This window comes from Garra rufa, chromosome 10 (assembly GCF_049309525.1).
Source record: "Garra rufa chromosome 10, GarRuf1.0, whole genome shotgun sequence".
Lineage (NCBI taxonomy): Eukaryota > Metazoa > Chordata > Actinopteri > Cypriniformes > Cyprinidae > Garra > Garra rufa.
The window spans coordinates 35,921,798-35,949,549 of NC_133370.1; the positions used below are offsets into that span (position 1 = coordinate 35,921,798).

General features: G+C 41.0%; 2 long non-coding RNA genes across 5 annotated transcripts; one reads left to right on the forward strand and one right to left on the reverse strand.

The window, feature by feature from the left end:
* The first annotated feature begins 16,852 nt into the window (after positions 1–16,852).
* LOC141343506 (uncharacterized) lies at positions 16,853–20,374 on the forward strand. 2 transcript variants are annotated; one of them, XR_012356768.1, is made up of 3 exons: positions 16,853–17,223; positions 19,362–19,455; positions 19,986–20,374. It is a non-coding gene; the product is annotated as an uncharacterized lncRNA (long non-coding RNA). The 2 variants fall into 2 exon arrangements; XR_012356769.1 differs by lacking the exon at positions 16,853–17,223 and adding an exon at positions 18,268–18,959.
* A 2,066-nt stretch (positions 20,375–22,440) lies between these two features.
* On the reverse strand, positions 22,441–25,828 carry LOC141344866 (uncharacterized). Of its 3 annotated transcripts, XR_012356854.1 has the most exons (9): positions 25,726–25,828; positions 25,230–25,323; positions 24,801–24,914; positions 24,526–24,591; positions 24,267–24,361; positions 24,070–24,185; positions 23,908–23,973; positions 23,645–23,830; positions 22,441–23,559 (listed from the first exon to the last, which is right to left on the reverse strand). It is a non-coding gene; the product is annotated as an uncharacterized lncRNA (long non-coding RNA). The 3 variants fall into 3 exon arrangements; XR_012356855.1 differs by having other exon boundaries at positions 23,908–23,966; positions 24,526–24,914; XR_012356853.1 differs by having other exon boundaries at positions 24,526–24,914.
* Positions 25,829–27,752: the final 1,924 nt, after the last annotated feature.

Genomic DNA, 27,752 nt, shown 5'->3' on the forward strand with positions numbered 1-27,752 from the left:
ACTTTTAGAGCTAGTAACAGAAGCTTGGGCAATTGATAATGCAGTTATTAATAGAGTCCAATTCAGTTATTAGAGAGAGATTGAATCTGTGCGACTCTGTTCAGCATAAGAGTCTCTACTAATAGCAGAATTGTAAGTTTAACTGTTTCAAGAACAGTGACTTTACTAGCTACTGAGAAATGTCTTATTGGTAAATTCACAGGGTAGCACTGACAACAAATTTCTGTGTGCGCGTATGTTTCCGAGTGTGTGTCTGTGTTGTATGTGTGTGCGTTTTTATGGGAGAGAACAGGAGAACTAAAGCACGCTTTCCATCAATAATAAAACATTAGTTAGTTAAATCGAGACCGAATTAGGAGACATAAACTTGCATTTGCGAGAAAAAAAAGTCAGAATTGTGAGATAAAATAAATAAATGTTATGTAAAAATGTTAACAGTAATAGGTTTAAATAACATTTCATGCTGTAATTGTAGGGCTAATACAATACATCCCCTTTGAACAGCATATGTGAATAATATGTAGAGCTATTGTTTAAATAAAATGTATGCTTTAAAAGTAGAGTAACCATAGCAGTTTCCATCCATAGTATGTCTGTTTAAACGTCTGTGTTTAGCTTCAAATTACGTCTTTGATGAAAGTATTCTATAAAAATGATTTGCATTCTGATTTTGACATCAAAAGGCACAAAAATATATATTTTTTATTCCATGGATTTTACCCATTTACCTCCACTTGTTACCAGTGTTTTTTCTGCAATCACTATGCGCGCACAACTGCAAGTGACGTAACTGTGACGTCTACTCTAAATTATATATAAATACTATAAAATATAAAATACTATAAAAACAATCACACAGCTGAGATTTGCTGTATATAGTATATATTGCCATTAGAGGAATAGTGGTTGTTTCTTTACATTTTTTCTCAATTGATTTGACACTTTTCTCAAATGTACTTGTTCTGAAAACAATTAGCACAGCCATCCAAACACAAGTTATCTTACCAAATAATTCAATTTGTCTGCAAAATAAAGTGCTGCAATTCTTTCTAGTAATGCATTTAATAAATATTAGCATCAAATTTATAAGTGTGTTCTCTACTGATTATAAAACACATTCAGCTGTAGATGTACAAATACACCAATAAAAATACATTATAAATTAATACATTATAAAATAAAAATTGTTATCCAACACCTGCTACCCATGAGAAAAAAAAAAAAAAACTAATTGCCCCTTTAAACTTAAAATCTGTTTGTGCCACCTTTAGCAGCAAGAACTGCAAACAAACTTTTTTGATAACTACAGATCAGTCTTTTATAGCACAGTGGTGTTACGCGCTGGAGGCTGAATGGAAGAGCACAAGGCAGGATATTCCAAGAACAGTCTTTTATAACAAATACACGATAAACAGGAGCAGGGGAATTCCAAACACACTTAACGTAAATAATAGCAGACAAAGAAACAGGGAAGAACTCAAGACTTAAATACTATGAGGGTAATTACAAAGGCAGGTGTACCAGATTAGACTAACGAGGAGGAAACACCAAACATGGGCATAGGGAGAAACCAATAACATAAAGTCCATGGGTAGAAACAGAGGGAGACATGTAACAAGTGGTGTGTGTTAGTGATGTGCGGGTCGTCTCATAACCTGCAGGTCGGGTTGGGGCGGGTTAAGAAATTGTCACTTTATTTGCGGGGCGGGTCATTAAAAACAAAATAAAATAAAAAAAATCTATGTATGTTGCGTGAAATTCTCTATAGCCTATATTTAATTTGGGAATATCTATTTTCATATTTTATTAAGTTCTTTAATAAGGTTATCAACACGTCACGACACGCAAGCGCTAAGCAGCTCCCGCTGCCAGCCATGAGCGCTTAAAGCGAACGCACATTCAGCTCTGCTGGCCTGGTGCTGGAGTCGAGGCGAAATAGATTAAACCCCGGTACAGTGGATGCCATTCTTTTTTTGCACAGTGAACGTAAAAATGCTAAATGAACATTTCCGTCTGTTAAATAAAACAAAAGTTTAGTGGTTATTTAGCGTAGGCTGTAAACCTATACACATTTGAAATAAAAAAAATGTTTAGCCTAGACGAATACAAACGCTGCTTTGTAAATGTTGAAAATGTTTATCATTATCTACAGTGGTGTAGTGGAGGGTATACGCAGGTATACAGCGTATACCCACTTTATCAGGCGGCTATGCGTATACCTATTTTTAAATCTTCTCTGATGCGCATTATTCAGTAGTGTGCTGCATTAGCCAAAATCAGGACAGTCAACCACATCCAGTCATATGTGAATAAATGTACATATTCGCTAAAAACACCCAATAAAGACAGTAATGATGCAGTCAGGACCGTGGCGCCAGCTTGCTTTGAAATGTATTTGAAGATTAAGCCTGATGCGCCTACGCCCGAAACAGTACATAATAACGAAAACAATACCTTACAAATAAAAAGAAGCAGATTTTTACAATCAGAAATTCCTTAAACCAGCGAACCCCTGTAAACTTTTCAGTCCAAGGATCCAGTAAACGAATGCATTCAAATAGAAAGTTCAAAACGAAATTCATAAATGAAGCGTAGGCTATACCCACTTTTCTTCCGGCACCACTAACATTACACCACTGATTATCTTGTTATTAATATGACATGATTTATGGTTCATATTCATAATCGTATGTTGTCGCCAGTTTACAGGGCGATGTTTCCAAGCACTTTCGGCCTGAAATAAAGGCTGTTTTCATTTGGATTACAGATTACAATGCCTAGTATGTCTATTTAATGGTCGCTGGTGCGGGGCGGGGTGGGTTGTAAAAATAGATACAGTGGTGCGGGGCGGTGCGGGGCAGGCCAAATAATTTCATAAAAGCGGGACCCGCGGGTTGAAAAAAACCCCGACCCGCGCATCACTAGTGTGTGTGTGTATATATATATATATATATATATATATATATATATATATATATATATGGAATTTGTAGTATTTTTTTCAGGTCTGGAAAAGTATGGAAAAAAGAAAACAGAATGGAAAAATATTTGTGTTTTCATACGTTTGCCCCTATTTAGTTTTTTACAATAGAAAATTGAGAATTTAATGAAAATATTGTACAAAAAGTGTCATGACTCTGGGCTGCGGGTTTTCCCTCCTCGACTTGAGGTTGCTGTCTCCCTTCCTCCCGCACTCCACTTCTCAAATTGTACACACCTGTCCTGATACACACACCAATCACATCGTTACACCCACAGCTGTTCCCCATTATCACAGACCGGTCAAGCTGCGCTTCCTGAGTCCGGTCAAGCAGCGCTTCCTGAGTCTGAGTCCAGTCAAGCAGCACTTCCGTTTCACGGGCCTGGCCCACCATCCCTCCCCCTGTTCCACCTCCCTCCAGACTTTTTTGGAACGTCTGGAAGCCGTTCCTTAGGGGAGGGGTCCTGTCATGACTCTGGGCTGCGGGTTTTCCCTCCTCCACTTGAGGTCGCTGTCTCCCTTCTTCCCGCACTCCACTCCTCAAATTGTACACACCTGTCCTGATACACACACACCAATCACATCGTTACACCCACAGCTGTTCCCCATTATCACAGACTATATAGTTTCCCCTCTCCCAACACTCTACCTGGTTGCATTGTTTGATTTCTGTCTTGATCTCGTGTGCTGTCGTGTTGGCTTTTGTTTGTTTTGTTATTTAATAAATATACCTTACCTGCATTTGGACCCTGACCTCATCTCTGAACGTGACAAAAAGTGAGGTTTCATGGCAGCTGTTTAGTGGCCTGAAGGTCCCCGATCCCCTTGAGGGAGCTTGTCTGAAACATTCTCAATGGGTCCAAAGGGGGCATTGCAGAGACCCTCTAGAACCACTGCCAGGTTCCAGGTAGGCACCTTGGTGCACTGTGCTGGCCTTAGTCTCAGGGTGCCACGGAGGAAACAAGTGACGAGTGGGTGTCTTTCCAAAGACTAGCCACCCAGAAGGGTGTGGTAAGCAGCTAAAGCTGCAACGTATACCTTTAGAGTGGAGGGAGATAACCCTGCAGAGAAATGCTCCTGCAAAAACTCCAGATCTGTACCAACCGGGCAGTTGACTTGGTCTTGCAGTCTCTGTCCGCACCAAGAAGTGAAACTTAAAGTTCCACTTAAAGGCTCACTGTTTCCTCATGGCAGGAGCTCTGGATTGGAGTATGGTCTCAACAACCTCGATTGAGAGACTGGATGCTAGGAGCTGTGCCCCCTCAGGGACCATGCCCACAGCTTCAATAACTAGGGGGCGAAGGATGGTGCCCCTCCTCTGAGAGAGAGAAGGTCCCTCTTGATCAGAATCTCCAGCAGAGAGCCATTGAGGAGGGGCACAATGTCAGAGAACCAAACTTGGGCTGGCCAGAATGGGGCTACTAGCAAAAGACAGACTAAGTCCTGGCGCACTCTCTCCAGACTCCCGGGAGCAGAGCAATTGGGGGAAAATCATACGAATGAAGCCTCGGCCATATCTGCAAGCTCCGCTTGGGCTGGATGCATGAGAGAGAACCAGAGCAGACAGTGTGCCGTTTCCTGTGACACGAATAGGTCAAATTCGGGCTAGAGTCTCCATTCTCCGGGCCTCAACATGATGTTTGCTCCCTGATTGAGGTGCCCAGGGATGTAAGAAAGTGTTTTAGAGCTTGGAACACAGCCACCATCTCCAGGCAGTTGATGTGACTTGTGAGATGACAGCCTTCCCACAGACCCTAGGAAGAGTGGCCACTTATGACTGCCCCCCAGCCTTCTTCAGAATGATGAAGTAACGGCTGTAGAGAGGAGGGACCACATCGATGGCCTCCTTCCGCAGGAGAGCGTCTACTTATTGTTCCATTAACAGAACCTGCTCGGGGCCCACAAGTGGGGGAAGGACCCCGGTAAAACGAGGCGGACAAGAACCAAACTGGATTCTGTAGCCTCTCTCTACAGTCTGCAGGACCCATTGTAAGACATTTGGCAGAAGCTTCTACGCTGCCAGGAAACCAGACTCTTGAGACTGCCCTGTATTGTGGCTAGAGGAGTCACTTCGGTGCCCTGAAGCAGATGACCAGCAGGGAACAACCGATCTGATTGCTCCAGCACCCTCCTTGAAGGGGACGAGCATTCCCACCCCATACCGTACCGTTGCCGTGCAGCAGCTGAAAATTTCCCCCTTCGAAGCCCACTGAGCCCTGAAGCAGCAGGGGTAGCAGGGGTTTTAGCTGGCTTGTACCGTTGCCGAGCGGGGTTCTGCCCTCAGGGCCTCTTGGCCGAGGTCCACTTAGACAGAATAACGGTCCGCAGATCCGCTTTCTGCTACGAGGACAGCACCGCAGCTCTTTCTGGGGAGGGGAGGGGGGAGGGAAGAGGGGTGGTGCGAGTTGTAACACTCTGTCTTTTGCTTTGCCGGTATGAGTAGCTTGATGACTTGGGCTGCTTCTGTTCAGCAGCCCCGTGGACCTGGAGTCGGATAGGAAACGCTGGAATGCCGCTGCTTGCTTCCTTACCTCCTGAAACCTCTCGATGACAGTGTTGACTGCGTCGCCGAAGAGGCCAGAAGGCAATAGCAGGGCATCCAGCAGGAAGAATCTGTCTTTGTCTTGTAGCTCAGACAGATTCAACCACAGGTGCCGCTCTGTGACTACCAGGGCTGCCATGAAATGGCTGATGGCTCTGGCTGTTTCTTTGGTGACCCAAAGCGACAGATCTGTGGCCCGACGCAGTTCTGTAACCACGTCAGATACCATCCCTCTCTTTCATCCAGCTATACAACCATTATTGTCAAAATAGCTGGCAACAAAAGTGAGTACAGCCTAAGTGAACTTATCCAAAGTGTCAATATATATACCACCACCATGCTTGACTGTAGGCAAGACACAATTTTCTTGGTACTCCTTAGTGCATCACCACACATGCTGGACACATCTGTGCTAAACAAGTTTATCTTTTAGTCTCATCAGACCACAGCACATGGTTCCAGTAATTCATGCTCTTGAACAGCAAACTGTTCACGGGCTTTCTTGTAAGCCAGCTTCAGATGAGGCTTCCATCTGGGATGATGCCAATGCAAACCAACTTGTTGCAGTGTGCGGCATATGGTCTGAACACTGACAAGCTGACCTTCTAATTCTGCAACCTTTAAAGCAATCCTGGCAGCACTCATGCATCTATTTTTTGAAGCCAGGTTCTGCACCTGATGCACAGAATGATCGTTCTATCGATCCTTGCAAGGCCTGTTCCGAATGGAACCCATCTTGGAAAACCTCTGTATGACCCTGACTACTGTAGTGTCTTTTTGCCATGAGATGCCATGTTGAACATCCAGTGGTCAGTTGAGAATTGTACTTAAAGCACCTAATTCTAACTGCTCTAATACAAGATACAAAACTTTGTATGGTTCTGTCAAGCAGACAAAAACATAAACATGATGAATAGGACATGTGGCTTTGCATGGTTAAACAACATACTGCTGTTATCACATAAGGTATACTCACTTTTATTGCCAGCTATTTTGACAATAATGGTTGTGTGTTGAGTTATTTTCAGAGGACAGTAAATCTATACTGCTATACAAGCTTCACATTGACTAAAATATATCCAAGTTTTATTTCTCCCTTGAGAAGATAAACTAAAATGGCTGCTGAAATGTGAGGGGTGTACTCACTTTTGTAAGATACTATATATATATATTGTGACGAGTGTCTCCGGACTCATCAGCGTCGCCCTGGCAACAGACAATCTACACCTGCACGTCCTCATCACCGCAGATCGGCCACCGCTGCTTCCCAATCAACAGCCGGCTTTATAAGCCGGCACGCTACTCAACCAAACAGACCGACGTCTCAAGCTGGAATGAAACGGCTCTAACTGGTGTTCTCTTTTGTTTTAGAAAGCAGCGAGTGACCGATCTCCCTCACTGGAGCACCCCTGGCCACCCACTTTCAACGTTTGAAGAGCACAACACAAACACGCCGCGCCAGCCTCACGCCATGCTTCACGTTCACGTTTTAAAGTATTTGTTTAATAAAATCCACCCTCCAGGGCTGTTCACTCAGCTTTCCTTGTCGTGTGATTCTTCACCCGTGACATCTGGTGGAGAATGCGGAAACCCCTGAAGGCGATCCTCGACTCCGGCAGTGCGGTCACGCTCGTCCAGTCCCGACTGTGCCCGCCTCATCCCGGACAGAAAACCTTACTACCCATAACCTGTGTTCACGGCAACACACGCCAAGTACCAGCACACCAAGTGACAATCTCTGCAGCCAATGGCGCCTGGCCAGTAGAGGCTGGGCTGGTGAAGGACCTTCCTGTGGCCGTACTGCTGGGCAGAGACTGGCCGGGATTTGATCGCCTGCTCGCCACCGTCACCCAGCCCGCCAGCCCGCGAGGGAACCATCGATGCCATCGCCGGCCCCAAGGACCTCGCCGCTGACCAGTCCTGCTCGCCTCAGACAGCGGGAGAGATGGTGAGTCCCCCTGCCAAAATCCTAACCTATTCTTTGATGTCTTCCAACAGGCCACTCGAGGGGGCTCATTTGCCAAAGAACAGCGGGAGGACGATCGTCTTAAGCACTGTTGGACGCAAGTACGGGCCATCGATGACGAAGACGTTCTCCCACGGCCCCATCCTCTCCCGCACTTCATTGTCCGAAAAGGCCTGCTGTACTGTGTTGCACAGCGAAGGGGGGAGGAGAAGGAGCTTTTAGTCGTCTCCCCGCAAAGCAAGACCGAAACCATCCTAGAGCTCGCCCATGCACATCCCATGGTAGGTCATTTAGGTGCAGCGAACACCATACAGCGGATCCGGGACCGCTTCCATTGGCCTGGCCTCGACGCGGATGTCAAGGCCTTCTGTCAAGCCTGCCTGACCTGCCAGATTGCGGCATCCAGGACTCCTCCCTCCAGCCCCCAAATTCCATTACCCATCACTGAGGTGCCCTTCGAGCGCATCGGATTGTATCTGGTAGGGCCGTTGCCAAAGTCTGCCCGAGGACACAAACACATCCTGGTCATCGTGGACTATGCCACCCGCTACCCAGAAGCAGTCCCCCTGAGGAAAGCCACAGTGAAAGCCATCGCCCAGGAACTGTTTCTGTTGGCTAGCCACGTTGGGATACCATCAGAAATCCTGACCGACCAGGGAACGCCGTTCATGTCCCGGCTAATGGCTGATCTCTGCAGGCTGCTGCAGGTGAAGCAGTTGAAGACAACAGTCTACCATCCGCAAACTGATGGGCTTGCGGAACGTTTCAACCAAACCCTGAAGCAGATGCTCCAAAGGGTAGCGGCGGAGGATAAGCGGGACTGGGACCTTATGATTCCATACGTACTGTTCGGCATCAGGGAAGTTCCACAAGCCTCAACTGGCTTCACCCCCTTTGAGCTTCTCTTTGGCCGTCAACCTCGGGGCCTTCTGGACGTCGCCCGAGAAGCTTGGGAGCAGCAGCCTGCCCCCCACCGCACTGTTGTGGAGCATGTGAAACAAATTAAGGAACGGATCGCCCGGATCATGCCATTAGTCCGGGAACACCTCAGCAAGGCACAGCAAGCCCAACAGCGTCATTACAACAGGGCAGCCCAGCCACGGGAGTTCCAACCGGGAGACCGCGTCATGGTCCTGGTCCCCACGTCGGCATGCAAGTTTCTCGCCTCCTGGAAGGGACCATACACGGTGACGTAAAAAAATCAGTCCAGTTACTTATCGCCTCGGAAAACCGGGGAGAAGACAGAGTGAACAGTTGTACCACGTCAATTTACTAAAGAGGTGGATTGGGACCAGGGACCAGATCGCTGCAGTCAGTCTCACCGATCCTGTGGTTGTTGACGCTAACCCCCATCTGTCGGCTGCCCAGAAGGCGGAGCTACAGCACCTGGTCAGTCAGTTCCCGGATGTGTTCTCCTCCCGGCCTGGGCAGACCAACGTCATCCAGCATGACATCAGGACGCCCCCTGGAGTGATCGTTAGGCAACGGCCCTGTCGAGTCCCGGAAGCTCGTCGACAGGCCATTGAGGAGGAAGTTCAAGAAATGCTGAAGTTAGGGGTAATCGAACCATCACGCAGCCCGTGGTCCAGCCCCATCTTGATGGTCCCGAAGCCGGACGGCACCCTCCGCTTCTGCAACGACTTCCGCCGCCTGAATGAGGTCTCGCAGTTCGACGGCTACCCCATGCCTTGGGTGGACGAGCTCTTGGATCGCTTGGGGAGAGCCCGGGTACATCTCCACGCTAGATTTAACAAAAGGTTACTGGCAAGTGTCTCTCACTCCAGCTGCCAAAGAGAAGACCGCCTTCTCCACCCCCAGCGGACACTGACAGTACTGGACTCTCCCCCCTTCGGCCTACATGGCGCCCTCGCGACGTTCCAGCGAATGATGGCCATCCTGCTGCGGCCGCACCAAGCATATGCGGCCGCCTACCTGGATGACATGGTGGTGCATTCCGAGGCATGGGAGGACCATCTGGATCGTCTGCGGAGGGTGCTCTCGGAACTCCGGCGGGCTGGACTGACCGCCAACCCCCGCAAGTGCCACCTAGCGATGTCAGAAGCCAAGTACCTGGGTTTCCAAGTCGGCCGGGGCCTAATCCGCCCCCAGGAGAAGAAGGTCGAGGCTATCCTCACCGCTTCCAAACCGGAAACCAAGACCCAGGTACGAGCCTTTTTGGGGTTCCCTAACTTCTCCTCCTTAGCCGCGCCCCTGACAGACCTGACCAGGAAGGGGCAGCCCGAGAAGATACGGTGGACCACAACCGCGGAGGAAGCCTTTGCCAACCTCAAGACCGCTCTCACGTCCTCATCTGTGCTCCGAGCCCCGGATTTCAGCTGCCCCTGAAACAACAACAACAAAAATGCATTTATTCAAAATATAAATCTTTTCTAACAGTGTAAATCTTTGCTATCACTTTTATTAATTTAACACATCCTTAGTGATAAGTATAATTTGTTAAAAAAAAGTAAGAATAAAAATTTACTGACCACAAACTTTTGAACAGTAGTGTATATTGTTAGAAAACCTTTCTTTTTTTTAATTAATGCTGTTCTTTTAAACATTTTACTGATCAAAGAATCCTGAAAAAAGTATCACAGGATTTCAAAAATTCCAAAGATATTAAGCAGCACAACTGTTTTCAACACTGATAATAAATCAGCATATTAAAATGATTTCTGAAGGATCATGTGACACTGAAGACTGGAGTAATGATGCTGAAAATTTTGCTTTGTATCACAGGAATAAATTACATTTTAAAATATATTCACATAGAAAACAATTATTTTGAAATAATATAAAAATAATAATAAAATTGAAATAATATTTCACAATATTACAGTTTTTTATATCAAATAAATGCAGCCTTATTGAGCATAAGAAACTTGATGAGCTTAAGAAACTACTGATCCCAAACTATTGAGCGGCAGTATATATATATATATATATATATATATATATTGTGACGAGTGTCTCTGGGCTCATCAGCGTCGCCCTGGCAACAAACACGCAGCACCTGCACGTCCTCATCAGCGGCCGATCGGTCCCAGCTGCCGCTCATCACCTCACAGCTTAAAAAGCCACCGTCGCTCTCATTCAGGCAGACTTTCGTCTCATGCAGATCGCTCTGGTACTAACGTTCTCTCTTTTGTCACACAGAAGGCAGCGAGTGACCGACGGCCGCAGCACACACGCCTGGACACCCCTTCACAGACACGAGGACATCACAAAAGCACCAGAACTTGATCGCACCGAGCACCTTTTTCCCCATCACTCTTTTCACAAGTATTAAATAAATCCACCCTCCGGGGCCATTGCACTGAGCTACCTTGTTGTGTGATTTCTCAACCGTGACAATATATATATATATGATTAGATTCAACTTTATTGTCATTACACATGTACAAGGCAACGAAATGCAGTTTAGGTCTCACCATGTCACGGATTAGCCAGGTTCAGCCTGCAATCACACAGCGATCACCGTCACCTGCACTCTATCAGCCACGCACCTGCAATCACCGAAGCACTACAAAGTTCCCACCCAGCCTCCCTCTCCCGCCTCCACGCAAGCCAGCCAGTCCTTCAGCCCTGTCTCTGCCACAGCCTGTCTGTCCCACAGCTCACCCTCAGGTAGCACCACCTAGGAGTGTGGTTCCATCGTGGGACATCCAGGCTCCAGCTCCGCCAAGGCGTGTCGTTCCCCAGTACATCCTCCGAGTCCTGGACTCCACCTCGGTCCTCCGACCCTTCGGCCCCGCCTTGGCTCCTGGATCCCTCATCTCCACCATGGCCCGTCATCCCACCAGCTCCACCGGGCTCCCTCGTCTCTCCGGCTCCGCCTTGGTCAGTCGTTGACCATCCGTCGCCTCGGGACTCCATTCCTCCGGCTCCGCCTCATCACTCCGTCCCTCCGGCTCTGTCAGGCTCCTCCTTCCCTCCGGCTCCGCCTATGTCCTCTGTCGCTCTGGTGTCACTGTGGTCTTCCGGAGCCCCAGCTCTGCCTCGGTCCCCTGAGCCATCGGCGTTACCTCGGCCCTCCAGACCTGCAGTGTCACCCTGGCTCTCCATCTGCTCGGCCGCACCTGGCTCACTGCTACCAGAGGCTTCATCTCCGTCGCTCGGCCCCAGGGTGTCGTTGGTTAGCTCTCCACCATGGCTCCTCCCTCCCTCGACTCCGCCCTGGGGCGTCATCCTGGCTGGGCTCTGGACCACCATCTGGCTCCTCCTGCTTCTGGCTCCTCCCTGTCTCCTCCCGTCTACTCCACCCTGGCTATATGGTCCTGACCCTTTTTCAATCGCCTGTTCTTCACCTGCCTCATGCCCGCCTCCTGAACCCCCACCCGCCCTCCTCTGTTGTATCTTTTTAGGCGCGAGGACGCGCCTTTCCGAGAGGGGGGCGATATGTCACGGATTAGCCAGGTTCAGCATGCAATCACACAGCGATCACCGTCACCTGCACTCTATCAGCCACGCACCAGCACGCAATCACCGAAGCACTACAAGAGCACTCCATACACAGCCATCAGTGTCCAGGCTCGTTTGCACGAAGCGGACTCATTGAGCTTCACTCTAGTGGTCTCAATTCTCTATCGAACTTACCTGAATGCTTACCTTCTGATTACTTACCTGTCTTCTCGTCTGTTCCAGTTTAAGTCAAGTCTCTGTCTCCAGTCAGCGGTGTGTCAGCCATAAGTCTAGCGACTGAACTCCAACGGTGTGTGTGTGAGTGTGTCAACCTTCACTGGTCCTCTTCCCGTCGTTCCTGGAAAGGAAAAGTATCAATTAATCCCCAACCTGTCTGCATCTCAAGAATCACATCCTGGACTGTTATACTTACCCGGTTTTGCACGCTATCATCATCATCTTGCTCTGCTGAAAATAAACCTGTTAATATTTCCACTTACCTCTCTCGTTTGGTCTGCTTCCGTAACACACCAAGAGTGCAGTAAGCAGCAAGTGCAGGATAAAGGTATAAGTTATAAGTGCACTTATAGGGAATATGTACAGGGAGAAACTATGGATAATATTTACAGATGAAGTACTGTGAGCATAATTTACAGATGATAATTAACTACAATTAGAATGTACAAATAGATGAACACAATATACAGGTTGCTATTAACTATAATATAAATTGCAGGTAGATACAAACATAATATACAGGTTACTGTTTACTGAAGCAGGAATTTACAAATTGACATGTATAGATATAGATTTATCACAAATTTACAGTACACTCAAAAAAGTCAACTAGCCACTTGTTTGATTTGCAAAATACAAATATGTCTGATTAATACGATTATAACGAGTTTACTTCTGTTAAATGATTGATTCTTGTTAGTTGTAACTAAATTAAGAAATAATCAAATGAATTAGATCAGCACTTGTTGATTCAATGAGCCCGAGTCGCTTCATATTAGGGATGTGCATATCGATCCTAAAGTATCGATATATCGATACTGATGCGAGTATCAAAAGTATCGATACTCAAATTGAAAATATCGATACTAAGGTGTGTTTTATTTACCAGTGATTTTGTTTATATAACAAAAAGAAAGGAGTACAATGTGCATTGAATTGGATGCATAACCTATGTTGGAGAATAACTGTTCACGATAGAACACTTTTCCTACTCATGTGACCGCACGCAAATGATGCAAGACAGAACCAATCAATCACAGAGAGCATTCACTCCCTTTAGACAATGCATTCAAACAGGGCTGTGTTTCCTAAAAGTATCATAAGAAATCATTGATGCTTTTGGGAACGACAGCCCTGTACAATGCTTATCAGAGGACAGAAAATAAAAACATGTTTGAGCTATTTCTCAATAAACAAACTGAAACTGAAGCTTACATAATTTGCATTTCACAAGTGCAATTACATTTCTTTAAATTAACACTTAAAGTTCATTGATCATGTTTTGTAGTAATGATGATATAAATTATACACTGGCAGAATAAAAATGTTGTATTTTATGTGTGCAACAGCCTGTCACTGGCAGCCCCTTATGAAACCAAGTATTTTCAACTGTAGGTTTTGTAGTTACCACTAAAATAAACATATTTAACCACGTGTGGAAAATAAAATTTAATTAGTTGCATATTAAATGTTAAACTGCATTTCAAATATAAAGTGTAAAAGGTTATAAAAGGGCATAATTACATATTTTACTCTTATTAATTTAATAAATGTAATAATTAAAAATTAAGTTTAGAAGTATCGTATCGGTATCGATATCGATGATACTGGCCTTAAAAATATCGGTGTCGTATCGAAAACAAAATAAGTGGTATCGCCCATCCCTACTTCATATCAACAACTCTCTCTGATGAGTCACTGCGCATGCGCAGTACTGCGACGGAATCACGTGGGTACAGACGGCTGGAAGCGCCAGCGGTTTGAACTGCTGCGTTTAAACGTTCTTCATCCTTGATGTTGAGGGTAAGTACTTTATTGATATAATGTTCCAGTTTGCACTTAGTAACATGGGATAATAAGGAATTACACACTGTAGCGATGTTTCAAAGTAGGCTTATGTAAATTCCGTTGTCTTTGTCGATACAAGTTTCACCCTAACGTTAATATATCCGCTACAATTTGTGCATTTCTGTCACAATTCAATGCTAACCACGCCTATTAACTAATAACTAATAGGTGTGTTCGAGCTCATGCTGCGCTGCGCAGACCGATCGGCGTGATTAGCCGAAAGCAGTCGGGGAGGAGCTGAAAACGGAGCCGTGAAGTCGGACAAATTGGAGATCTCGTTGCTCCCTCAAACATGGCAGATCACGTGGCGTTTGCCTACTTAATTGCAGATTAACTGGAAGCTATAGAAATACCTTTTTTGTTGGAAGAAATGCAGCACATGCAAGTAAAGCAGCAACTACAGATTTCAGCATCAATCAATGTTGACCACATTAGATTAAATGTCTGTGACATTTTAGTTATTCCATAAAAAATATTACTTAAATATGCAGCTAATACTATAAGTGGTCTGTATGAAAAAAGTACAATAATAAACTTATGCACAAATCCAATATAAAGAATTTAAGGGAAAAAATGTACTGCAGTCAAAAGATCGTAAACTATTTACGAAATGGCATGCAAATTGATTTGTTATGCACTAAACACACGTGATTATCGTCATGTGGTGAATGTGGCCAATCATGAGAAGCTGTGACGTCATCACAGCCTGGCGCAGTCCCTTCTGAAATGTTGCGCTGGCTGAGCAAGCCGGCTGTTCTCGAAACGCTCTCGCGTTACTTTGATGCCACACGTGAACGTCACGTGGCGTCGGCGCCGGTTCAAGTCGGACAAAATTTCTAACCGGCATGCACTACTTCAAGTCAGCCACCGATCGGTCTGCGCAGCGCCGCATGAAGTCGAACGCACCTATTAACTACATAACCTACGTTAAACCTGAAGTCTACCCCAACATTGGGAGAGGAAAGACTGCACAGTCGAACACACCATGCACTCGTTTTTCTGTTTGTAAGTTAATGTAATGCTATTTATACGCTTTACTTTTACATAACTTGTTGTATGTTGAATCAGTATGCACTTCTCATCGCTCTTTTTAGTCTAGCTAACGTTTATAGAGCTTTTTTGTTTGTTTTTCTTGAGTTCCGAAATGTTACATATTGCTACCCAGCTTATTGAATACAGTTTGCAAAAATTGTCAAGTAAAATCTATAATGCAGTCGACCATATATATTAAATGTCCTAACAAATTGCAGTTAAAGTTAAAGTGATTGAATAGGTATGCATGGTTTTATTTGGGAAATATAGTATATAACTTATACACTTTGTTTGTTTTGTTTTTCACAGCAGAAAAAAAAAATAAATACATCGCATAGCTGTCCCCATCCTCTTCTGGTGTGAACCTCACCTTTACATGGTAAGTAGTTTTTTTTTAAAACACTCACATACAGTAATGTATAACTAACTATCCTTGAATACTGAACTTTTCTTTCTCTTTCAGTGACGTGTATGTGGCAGTGCAGGAAGTGTTGCAAAGGAGAGTTGCTGGTACAAATTACTTAAGCATTATAAACTAAACATTGCTTTGGAAGCAGCAGTCATTATGTTTGTGTACAGTAGTCAACATTTGAAGTGGATTAAAACCTTTTTAACAAAACTGTATTAATGTGGGATATGGGTAAGGTAAGGGACAGGTTTGGTGTTAAGGGTGGGTTTTTGACCTAAGGACAACTTTTAATTAACTTTTTTGTTGACTACTATATATTTAAATGATGCATGCACATTGAAGACATGGGCAGGACTTAAAACCCATGTGTGTAGAGTTCACCTGTTACATTCTACACAGACAGTAACACGTTCAGTACTCTTAAGCTGTGCCGCCGCTGAAGTTGATTTAATCTTGTCTCCACCCTACAGGATGACACTGTACATTCCGTACCAGAGAAGCCTGTGTCATCAAGTCTCTGTGCATCTACTTGAATGAAGACCCTGAAAAACCAGTCAAGGCATATTTGGTGAGTTGATGAGAAAATTTCAAAAGCCATTCTGTACTTGGGTCATGTTTATCCTTGTTTGCTACAACACAAATGTGACATGAGAGAACACTTAACTTAAAATTGACCTGGACAAATTGTTCATTAATAGGAAACTACTGGTACACTTAGACAAAGTTCTTATGAATTGGTTGATGTACTAAACCAATAATTTTTTTATTCATAATGGTTGATCTCTCTTGGGGCCTAATTTACAAAACTTTGTGTAAAGCCCTACTAAATATATGAATTGATCTGAAATAATAATAAGAAATAAATTAAACTGCATCAGAAAACTATACTTGCGTGCTTTTTTTTATTGGAGTGCTTTATATTCTATGGTGGTTATAATGTTTTAGCAGCCTCATTAATTTTAAATATGGTTGCCAGATAAATTATAACTTTTTATATATATATATATATATTAGTGGTGGGCCGTTATCGGCGTTAACGTGCTGCGTTAACGTGAGACTCATATCGCGCGATAAAAAAAATATCGCCGTTAATCTATTCTCAAAGTTGGGTTGGGAGCTGGGTCTAAACTACGCAAGATATGATGACTTTCACTTTGATATTTTAGCGCGGATGACGTATATCTAGTTGAATTGCAATGTAGGGGGCGAGAACGAGTCTTCAACTTCTGTTAAATTACCACATCAAATGAGACGCGCAGACATGGATGCAGTTATGAAGCCGCTTCAGGGCAGGTGTGTGCGTTGCTAGACCCTTTTTACTGGGGCACGTGCCTCAGTGAAAATCTGCTGTGCCCCAGTAAAATCTCAAGTTTGAGTTATAATTTACTTTGATAATCCCGAAATAAAGACATTATACTATATGCAACAACTGAATTGACGCTTCTAAAAGCAACGCAGTTTATTGTAAGATGCACGCAGATAGGCTATCCATACCCGCGCGCCTGTATATTTTACTGGAACGCGCACGTCGTACAGCCTTTTGCGCAGAAGTACTTGGTTACACAAGTTTGTATCAACCCGTTCTCATCAATTTGCGTATAAATAACACGACTTTACACTTTCCAGTTGCGTGTAATACATACGCCAAAGTCCAATTTCGCGTGCATATGATACGCCAATCCTTCCCATTAACTTCTGTGGAGAGCAGATGCGTACAAATAGCACGCAGCATCTTCTACGGCAGTGACGTCACCTGCGAGGCTCGGTTTGCCCCGTTCACTAGATGCATATACACCTTCAAACAGGTAAGAAAGGCAACAAATTATCTTTTCTTTTGTAATGAGATCATTATTTTAATTGTTTCACTGCTTCTGCGTCTCTGTACGTGGGGTCATGTGTTAAAATGGAAGCGTGTGCTTTTAAATTAGAACAGTCGGCTGCTGCGTTAGCACAGCTGCTAATATTAGCCTAAGCTAACTTCTAATTGTTGCTGTTTTGAAATAGATAAATAAATAAAACCGTTTTAATTATATTCACGTGGCTAATGACAGCTTTACAGATCAACCAAACCAGTGTCACGTGATAAGCGCGATCATGTAAAAGTCCGCACATTTACCATAGTTTTACCATAGTAACTGTTGCTTGACCATATTTTGTGTAGCCAATGCACAAGTCACATCGTTTACCATGGTTTTACCTCATTAACCATAGTTTTACTGTGGTATTTGTTGTTAAAGCCCAACATTTACCATGGTTTTACCACTGTAAGCATAGTTTTACTGTGGTATTTGTTTCTTAAAGCACAACAACCACAACATTTACCATGGTTTTACCTCAGTAACCATATTTTTACTGTTGTATTTGTTTTTAAAGCCAACATTTACCATGGTTTTACAACTGTCAGCATAGTTTTACTGTGGTATTTGTTTTTAAAAGCACAACAACCACAACATTTACCATGTTTTTACCACTGTAAGCATAGTTTTACTGTGGTATTTGTTTCTTAAAGCACAACAACCACAACATTTACCATGGTTTTACCTCAGTAACCATATTTTTACTGTTGTATTTGTTTTTAAAGCCAACATTTACCATGGTTTTACAACTGTCAGCATAGTTTTACTGTGGTATTTGTTTTTAAAAGCACAACAACCACAACATTTACCATGTTTTTACCACTGTAAGCATAGTTTTACTGTGGTATTTGTTCTTAAAGCACAACAACCACAACATTTACCATGGTTTTACCTCTGTAACCATATTTTTACTGTTGTATTTGTTTTTAAAGCCAACATTTACCATGGTTTTACAACTGTCAGCATAGTTTACTGTGGTATTTGTAGTTAAAGCACAATAACCACAACATTTACCATGGTTTTACCTCAGTAACCATAGTTTTACTGTGGTATTTGTTTTTAAAGCACAATAAACACAACACTTACCGTAGTTTTACCTCAATAACCATAGTTTTACTGTGGTATTTGTAGTTGAAGCACAACAACCACAACGTTTACCATGGTTTTACCTCAGTAACCATAGTTTTACTGTGGTATTTGTTTTTAAAGCACAATAAACACAACACTTACCGTAGTTTTACCTCAATAACCATAGTTTTACTGTGGTATTTGTAGTTGAAGCACAACAACCACAACATTTACCATGGTTTTACCTCAGTAACCATAGTTTTACTGTGGTATTTGTTTTTAAAGCACAATAAACACAACACTTACCGTAGTTTTACCTCAATAACCATAGTTTTACTGTGGTATTTGTAGTTGAAGCACAACAACCACAACGTTTACCATGGTTTTACCACTGTAAGCATAGTTTTACCATTAACTGTGATTTTACGGTATACTATTTATAAAGCACAGTAATTACAATGCTTGCCACCTTTTATACTTTTTTTATTATTATTTAATTATATAAATGAATTTTATAATTATTGTGAATTATTGTAAATATTGTAATTTAATATTTTTCTGTCTTGCAGTTACATCAGATCATTTACTCCAGCAGCTCTTTAAAGAAAACAACTCTTGTAAATGCCATCACTTGTTCCTATTTTTCTGAAATGTAATCAATAATTAATTTACACATAGTTTTGCTCTCTCTTTTTCTGTGGTCCATTATGACATTTTCATAATCTCATAATTTTGACCAATTCTGTCAGAAAGCTGCTAGAATTAACAGGGAACTTCAACTCAAAGCTCCCAGTGCTGATCTTGAAGAAGTTATCAAGGAGTCTGAACAAATCATTCAATGATTCAATCTTTCTCAGTAACGTTGAAGACATTTAGCTATAACTGATTTGATGTAATGCACACATCCTTATTTAATCTGTTGATAATAACTTTCCTTACAGTCGTTCCTCTTAAATATTTTGGTTCCAGATTATTTTTAGCACATTGTCTCAACATGTATATATTTATCTTTGTTTCAGCTGAAAGGGAAGACCAAAGGACGCCAGTCATGGGATCTGAATTGGGCCATATTGTGCATTTATGGAAAAGACCAAAGGCAAACATTTCAAAAAGGTATGTCAATGTCAGTCTGAGCATCTTGACTGAACTGTAGTGCAGTTACATTTTGCACAGCTTGCTCGACAGCCCTATTAGAAAGAACAACCAACAAAGAGTCATGTTGAACTCATTCATAATATTAACAGCATATCAGCAAATTTATATCATCTTGTACAAGCCTAGTTATGTAAAACTCTACAACTTTCACTTGTACTTTTGTCACTGGCCATTGCCTGCACTCTCATGCTAATTTTGCCATTGAAAGTAGTCAGAGTGTTTGTTTCATAAAGTTTATATTAGGTCCATTTTGTTCTTTCTTTATGAATTTTTACAAATTGCCACTGTCTAGCAGTACATGATATCTTAAACTTAAAGCTGGTCACACCATGAACAAGAACTATGATAATAACTATTTCAGCATCTACACCAACAGACGATAACATTCTGTTTACTGTTATACATGCTGCACTTACAGTATGCTGTTGTCTGCCATCTGTTTTTGAAAAATTGTTCATCGTGATTAATTCTTTCTTCCTGTCTTGCAGGATTTCTCACAGACTACTAAGTCCTTCTTCATCAGCTCTCCAGAAATATCAGCCCTTCCAACAGCTTCCACATCGCTTTCTCTCATGTGGCACATCTGCTCTCAGTACTTAACTGCCGTCTTCCAGTTTTTATGTGTCTACTTATTATTATTATTATTATTATTATTATTATTATTATTATTATTATTATTATTATTATTATTATTATTATTATATATATTTTTTTTATTTCTCCTCTACAGTCAACACTCACTCCCATCTCTACTGTTGGCACTCCTGTCAATATATAGTGATTTATAACTACCACTAACAACTTACTATAAAAATTATGATTATTAATCATTCATTTGTCTTGCGTTTAGTCACAATAGAAGCAAACAATGATGAAAGGAAACATATATATATATATATATATATATCATATGAGGTAATAATTGTAAAATATTGAAGTATTGTTCTTAATAATTTTTGCCTAATTTTTTGTTAAAGGGAAGAAAATATATTTTCAGCTGGAGCCTTGAATATTATTTGGCATCTTGTAACATGTTCTGTAAACAAATTCTCTTTTATTTTTGAGTGTTGTACAATTTTATAATCAGCAGGTTTTTGTTTTTAATTTTTTTCATAATGACTGTATATCTGGGAAAGGTTTGACATATCAATAAACATTGGGAAATAACTACAAAATGTGTGATTTCATGATTTATTATTATTATTCCTATAGTTAAACTGGCAGATCTAAGAAGGACAATTTCCAGGAAACAGAAATGATTAACTGTTTATTTAACCACTATAAATACGCTGTAAATGTTACAAAAACCAAATTGAATAGTAGAAAAATACTTCATGTTTAACTAATTATTATATATTTATTTTACATTTTGATTTATATGAACATTCAACTGATTATCTGTCCATTCCCCACAAGAACCCAAGATCCTGTCATAAATGACCATATATGGACAAGTAAGTTTGATGCCTCTGCTCAGCTGGGATGCCCTTGGTTTTGAAAGTTCCCGTGGCACTCGTAGAACTCGCTGTAATTGGACTATCTTTTAAACTAAATAAAAAATAAAAAAACGCTTGATGTTGCAAAGTCCGTTTTGCAATTATTATTACGTCTATAATACCCTCAGTTAACAATACAGTGTTGCTATGTTGTGAGTAATCGCCACTTTACAGAGATTCTAACCCTAACCCTAAGCATATCTTCTTTAAACTACAAATAACAGCGCCATCTTTTTCGCGTTCCATCGATAGAATGGCAGAGGCTTCTGGGTAATGTAGTTTAGAATGTTAAATTATGAAATCGGACAAAATACAATCTTTTTTTAACAAAGCTTATCTAAACATGTTCATTGTGCAAACATCTATGGCATATTCAAGAGGCAGGCTGAAATTTGCTATTTTACCTAGACCACTTTTTAAAACACCTTTATACCACCTTTCTATATACATTTTAAAACATTATGCAGTTAACATAGCAAAAGTACTTGTCCTGCCAGTTTTCTCTTTGTCATCATAATAAGACACTGATTTAAAGCCATTTGAAATGTTATTTTATTTTGCTCTTCCAGGGCACTACTGGGCCCCTGGAGATGGAAGGGCAGTTAAAATGTGCACAAATCTCTTCTCCTCATTGACAACACACTGTGCTGAGTCACATTTTTGAGATTGTCTTTTCAGCAACTTGTCAATATGTAAGTTGCAAGTCATGGTTATTTTAGTATAAGAATTAGACAGTTCCCATTTGAAAGGGGCTCCACTGATTTCATTAGATCAGGAGCAAGAATTCAGTGATGATGCTAAATGAAGACACAAATGTAAAAAACAAAACAATACATATTGTGATCCTTCATTGTACTATCACACACTTTCAATGTGTCTTTCAGTAAGACAAGGTACAGACAGTGTGTATTTATGGTGCAAAAGCCATATGGATTTGAATACACCTTCTGGTGGCACTTGGACACTGTTAGTCCACTCAAAGGAAGATGCATCTTGGTGGAAAGGCCGTACAGGGCAATGCTGCTCAAGGACCGAGGGAGCCCCAGCCATCTCCTGAGGAACTGGCTTATCGACATTTCTAGGGCCTCGACTGTTGATGTTGGTACCTCGTAGACTAACAGGGGCCAGAGTATTCTTGGCAGGACTCCATGCTGGTAGATCCAGGCTTTGAATTTTCCGGGAAGGCCAGATCTGTCAATCGCTGTGAGCCAGGTGGTCAGGTCGCACTTAGTTTGTTTTATGGCAGCAGCTGAGTCCTTCAGGGAGCTATCAAAGATCTTAGGTTCTTGACTGGTTTTCATTCACAGATGGAATCATGGTCTCTCCCAGGGCAAAGCGGAAACGGTCGGACACTTTACCCTTCTTTAGGACCAGAGACCTGGGCTTGGCAGGCTTGAAGCTCATCCTTGCCCAGGAGATACAATTCATGCAATGCAAACAATCATAATGTAAAACACCTAATTTATTCTTTCTCTGGTGTGAAACATCAGTAACGTGCATGCACATCTTGCTTATAATACAGGATTAGATTCACATCTATGTATTGAGTATTGATCTTTCCCTGGTCCATCACCCTCAGTTGTGCATGAAGTGTCTGTAGCAATATGGTCCATGCAGTCTCTTCTAATTCATCTTTCAGCCTTGCCTTCAGGTAACTGAATGTCTTTAATATGACCAAATGTTCATGCCTTAATTAAAACACTCATGATGGTTAGGTGTATTGTTTACAAAATTAAATGGTGTTTTCACCAAACACCATCCCTAATACAGAATACTCACCATACTTTTTTATTCCAACATCATGTGCAATACTTTACTGGAGAATACATCATAAAGACAACTAAAGTGGATTATAAAGACAAATGATATTCAAGAGAAATAAAAATGGGTTATGTCATGGGTCAAATTTCTTGAGCATCATAGAATCACATTAAGTTTCCTGCTCATCATCTGAGCTCTCCTGGTTTTCTTCTTCTTACTTGTTTATCCATAAACTTCTTCCATGTCATAAACAATTTGCAGTTGTTATCCAGCACACTACAGTACAAGTGATGAACAAAAGAAATGACCAGTTCAAATCACTTTATTGTCACAATACCATAATCACATGTGTACAAGTGAAATTATTTGTGCAAACTGCAGCAGTACAGTATGGATGAAAAATATTACATACACAGTATATGTATATATATATAAATAAAGGATTCAGTACATGCAGAGAACAATATATGGTGAAAAAGTATGCTATAGTGAGCACAAAATGAAAACAATGATACAAATAATGATAAGAATGGTATGAATTAGTGCAAACAGAATGTCAGGGTGCAGAATAACAGTGAGTCAGAGTCCAGACAGTGTAACTGTTAGAGTGCAGTACATGATGTGGTGTGTGGTGTTACTGGTACGAGTTCAGTTCAGTCTGTGGAAAGAATTTGTCTTGCAGTCTGCTGGTGTAGGTTCTGCAATAACTTCTGCCTGATGGTAACAATGAGAGCGATCCATGCAGTTGGCTGGAGTCTCTGATGGTCCTCTGTGCTTTCCTCACACACCACCTGATCTAGATGTCCTGGATGGACAAAACATGTATAGAATGTTGTAAATCATTAAACAATATACAGAATTAGAATTTATAGTTTTTGCATTGGACTTACCATTGATTCTTGTTGGAGGTATGGGCCAAAAGAATCCCTCCACAACTCTTGTTGTTCAGTTGTAAAGTTTACTTTTTTGCGCCGCAACATCTGAGCGGTCACAGTAGAGCTGTCCACCAATGCAGTCTTCACAGCAGATACCTGATGGCCGTTGAATTAATCTCTTCATCAACTGGCTTCATCCTCCTTCAAACAAACAGACAAATAAATAAGTCAACAGAGAAATAGTGTTGGTGATTACAGGTGCTGGTGTCAGTACTCACCATATTCTGTCATTTCCCGCCCAAATTCCAGATATGATGCCACAGTTGATTTGCTAATTCTAGGAGCTCGAAAAAAAGATGTGTTTGTGAAAAACAATAATGTTATCTTTTGAGAGATCAACATCAAATGCATATAACTACATTGCTTGATTACATACATACCAGTGGAAATCTGCCTTTTCTATTTGGGCACAAGAAGACCATGTTCTTTCCTCATTCATCAGGACTGGTTTGACTGGCTTGCTGTGACTGATTTTCTATGCGTTTTTGGTCTCCAGCTGTAAAACAAGAAAATATTTATTGACCCCATGTTTAATTATTGTTGTTTAAACACAAAATAAGCAGTTATAATTATATACTTCAAGCTCAAGTTCCCTGCAGACTCCTGAGTTCATCTGTACACATAAGATTCAGAGTCTGAGAAAACACCATCATGCAAACTCTCAGTTTCTACCTTAAAACAGAGCACAAAATAATGTGTAAGTGAGGAAGTAAAGGAATAAGAGGAAGAAACATTTTGAAGAATTTTGTCTGCAAACTTAACAGAGTGAGAGGAAAGCAGCATTAGAATTTTTTTCTTTAATAGCAAGCTAATATGAATTCTTTAAATATGATTACCTGCTGACGATTTAGTTGAAGGCAGTTTAAAGGCCTCTTCACACCAAGGATGAGTCCACACCGCAGCTATTTGACACAGAGAAACAATATGGTTGGAATCTCTTCCAGAACAAATTTTTCCAGATGAAGAAAAATAAAAACATTGACAGCCAATCAAAATCCACCATACTGTGAATAGTCTGAGCATGTATATGAAGACAACATAACTGCAGCACATGCTTATAATAAGCAGAATGTTATTTTATTTCAGTATGAAAAATAAAAGGTTAAAATACTTATCATTGTAGTTCTTGCTCTAGATGTGAACAGCTTCAAGTGATCTGATTTGGCCAAATTAACTGAAGATCTGATTTGTCACGTGACAAGTCAGTCATGGGAGTGAGTGTTGACTGTAGAGGAGAAATTAAAAAAATAAGTATACATGCAAAAACTGGAAGACGGCAATAAAAGTACTGTGAGCAGATGATAGAGAAAGAGTGGAAGCTTTTGGAAGGGCTGATATTGTGGAGAGCTGATGAAGAATGACTGCAAGACAGAAAGAAAGATGTGATCACATGATGAACAACAAACACATTGAAAACAATGGCAGACAACAGCATACTGTAAGTGCAGTATGTATAACATTAAACAGAATGTAATCGTCTGTTGGTGTAGATGCTAGATGCTACAGTTCAGTCAAGATGCTCAGACTGACATTGACATACCTTTTTGAAATGTTTGCCTTTGGTCTTTTCCATAAATGCACAATATGGCCCAATTCAGATCCCATGACTGGCGTCCTTTGGTCTTCCCTTTCAGCTGAAACAAAGAGAAATATATACATGTTGAGACAATGTGCTAAAAATAATCTGGAACCAAAATATTTAAGAGGAACGACTGTAAGGAAAGTTATTATCAACAGATTAAATAAGGATGTGTGCATTACATCAAATCAGTTATAGCTAAATGTCTTCAACGTTACTGAGAAAGATTGAATCATTGAATGATTTGTTCAGACTCCTTGATAACTTCTTCAAGATCAGCACTGGGAGCTTTGAGTTGAAGTTCCCTGTTAATTCTAGCAGCTTTCTGACAGAATTGGTCAAAATTATGAGATTATGAAAATGTCATAATGGACCACAGAAAGAGAGAGAGCAAAACTATGTGTAAATTAATTATTGATTACATTTCAGAAAAATAGGAACAAGTGATGGCATTTACAAGAGTTGTTTTCTTTAAAGAGCTGCTGGAGTAAATGATCTGATGTAACTGCAAGACAGAAAAATATTAAATTACAATATTTACAATAATTCACAATAATTATAAAATTCATTTATATAATTAAATAATAACAAAAAAAGTATAAAAGGTGGCAAGCATTGTAATTACTGTGCTTTATAAATAGTATACCGTAAAATCACAGTTAATGGTAAAACTATGCTTACAGTGGTAAAACCATGGTAAACGTTGTGGTTGTTGTGCTTCAACTACAAATACCACAGTAAAACTATGGTTATTGAGGTAAAACTACGGTAAGTGTTGTGTTTATTGTGCTTTAAAAACAAATACCACAGTAAAACTATGGTTACTGAGGTAAAACCATGGTAAATGTTGTGGTTGTTGTGCTTCAACTACAAATACCACAGTAAAACTATGGTTATTGAGGTAAAACTACGGTAAGTGTTGTGTTTATTGTGCTTTAAAAACAAATACCACAGTAAAACTATGGTTACTGAGGTAAAACCATGGTAAATGTTGTGGTTGTTGTGCTTCAACTACAAATACCACAGTAAAACTATGGTTATTGAGGTAAAACTACGGTAAGTGTTGTGTTTATTGTGCTTTAAAAACAAATACCACAGTAAAACTATGGTTACTGAGGTAAAACCATGGTAAACGTTGTGGTTGTTGTGCTTCAACTACAAATACCACAGTAAAACTATGGTTATTGAGGTAAAACTACGGTAAGTGTTGTGTTTATTGTGCTTTAAAAACAAATACCACAGTAAAACTATGGTTACTGAGGTAAAACCATGGTAAATGTTGTGGTTATTGTGCTTTAACTACAAATACCACAGTAAACTATGCTGACAGTTGTAAAACCATGGTAAATGTTGGCTTTAAAAACAAATACAACAGTAAAAATATGGTTACAGAGGTAAAACCATGGTAAATGTTGTGGTTGTTGTGCTTTAAGAACAAATACCACAGTAAAACTATGCTTACAGTGGTAAAAACATGGTAAATGTTGTGGTTGTTGTGCTTTTAAAAACAAATACCACAGTAAAACTATGCTGACAGTTGTAAAACCATGGTAAATGTTGGCTTTAAAAACAAATACAACAGTAAAAATATGGTTACTGAGGTAAAACCATGGTAAATGTTGTGGTTGTTGTGCTTTAAGAAACAAATACCACAGTAAAACTATGCTTACAGTGGTAAAAACATGGTAAATGTTGTGGTTGTTGTGCTTTTAAAAACAAATACCACAGTAAAACTATGCTGACAGTTGTAAAACCATGGTAAATGTTGGCTTTAAAAACAAATACAACAGTAAAAATATGGTTACTGAGGTAAAACCATGGTAAATGTTGTGGTTGTTGTGCTTTAAGAAACAAATACCACAGTAAAACTATGCTTACAGTGGTAAAACCATGGTAAATGTTGGGCTTTAACAACAAATACCACAGTAAAACTATGGTTAATGAGGTAAAACCATGGTAAACGATGTGACTTGTGCATTGGCTACACAAAATATGGTCAAGCAACAGTTACTATGGTAAAACTATGGTAAATGTGCGGACTTTTACATGATCGCGCTTATCACGTGACACTGGTTTGGTTGATCTGTAAAGCTGTCATTAGCCACGTGAATATAATTAAAACGGTTTTATTTATTTATCTATTTCAAAACAGCAACAATTAGAAGTTAGCTTAGGCTAATATTAGCAGCTGTGCTAACGCAGCAGCCGACTGTTCTAATTTAAAAGCACACGCTTCCATTTTAACACATGACCCCACGTACAGAGACGCAGAAGCAGCGAAACAATTAAAATAATGATCTCATTACAAAAGAAAAGATAATTTGTTGCCTTTCTTACCTGTTTGAAGGTGTATATGCATCTAGTGAACGGGGCAAACCGAGCCTCGCAGGTGACGTCACTGCCGTAGAAGATGCTGCGTGCTATTTGTACGCATCTGCTCTCCACAGAAGTTAATGGGAAGGATTGGCGTATCATATGCACGCG